Source organism: Arachis hypogaea, chromosome 3 (genome assembly GCF_003086295.3).
Source record: "Arachis hypogaea cultivar Tifrunner chromosome 3, arahy.Tifrunner.gnm2.J5K5, whole genome shotgun sequence".
Classification (NCBI taxonomy): Eukaryota; Viridiplantae; Streptophyta; class Magnoliopsida; order Fabales; family Fabaceae; genus Arachis; species Arachis hypogaea.
The window spans coordinates 55,022,050-55,023,212 of NC_092038.1; the positions used below are offsets into that span (position 1 = coordinate 55,022,050).

At 39.5% G+C, this 1,163-nt stretch overlaps 1 non-coding gene across 1 annotated transcript; it reads left to right on the forward strand.

Annotated features, from left to right (window-relative positions):
• The first annotated feature begins 454 nt into the window (after positions 1-454).
• LOC112794006 (small nucleolar RNA R71) lies at positions 455-559 on the forward strand. The gene has a single exon (XR_003198688.1). It is a non-coding gene; the product is annotated as a small nucleolar RNA R71 (small nucleolar RNA).
• Positions 560-1,163: the final 604 nt, after the last annotated feature.

The window sequence follows — 1,163 nt, forward strand, 5'->3', positions numbered from 1 at the left end:
TGTTGATCCTTCCATGAGAAATTTGGATGATTTCTCCATGATGAGTTATAGGTGTTTCTATAAGGTTCACCCATGTAATTAACCTCTGCCATGGCAGGGTTCTCAGGATCATAAGCTTCTTCAGAAGCTGCCTCTTTAGTACTGTTGGATGCATGTTGCCATCCATTCAGACTTTGAGAGATCATGTTGACTTGCTGAGTCAACACTTTGTTCTGAGCCAATATGGCATTCAGAGCATCAATTTCAAGAACTCCTTTCTTCTGAGGTATCCCATTATTCACGGAATTCCTTTCAGAAGTGTACATGAATTGGTTGTTTGCAACCATGTCAATGAGTTCTTGAGCCTCTTCAGGCGTTTTCTTTAGGTGAATAGATCCACCTGCAGAATGGTCCAATGACATTTTCGAAAATTCAGACAGGCCATAATAGAATATATCTAATATGGTCCATTCTGAAAACATGATGGACATCTTTTGGTCAGCTGCTTATATCTTTCCCAAGCTTCATAGAGGGATTCACCATCTTTTTGCTTGAAGGTCTGAACATCCACTCTCAGTTTGCTCAGGTTTTGGGGAGGAAATAATTTATCCAAGAAGGCAGTGACCATCTTATCCCAGGAGTCCAGGCTATCCTTAGATTGTGAATCCAACCATATTCTAGCTCTGTCTCTTACAGCAAAAGGGAAAAGCATGAGTCTGTAGACTTCAGGATCAACTGCATTCGTCTTTACAGTCTCACAGATTTGCAAGAACTCAGTTAAAAACTGATAAGGATCTTCAGATGGAAGTCCATAAAACTTGCAGTTTTGTTGCATTAAGGCAACTAGCTGAGGTTTCAGCTCAAAATTATTGGCTCCAATGGCAGGAATGAAGATGCTTCTCCCATCAAACTTGGACGTTGGCTTTGTGAAGTCACCAAGCATTCTCCTTGTATTATTATTATTTTCGCCTGCCATCTCCTTCTCTTGTTCTAATATTTCTGAAAGGTTACCTTTAGATTGTTGTAACTTAGCTTCTCTTAATTTTCTCTTCAGAGTCCTTTCAGGTTCTGGATCAATTTCAACAAGAGTGCCTTTATCCTTGCTCCTGCTCATATGAAAGAGAAGAAAACAAGAAAAGAAAGAGGAATCCTCTATGTCATAGTATAGAGATTCCTTTATGTTA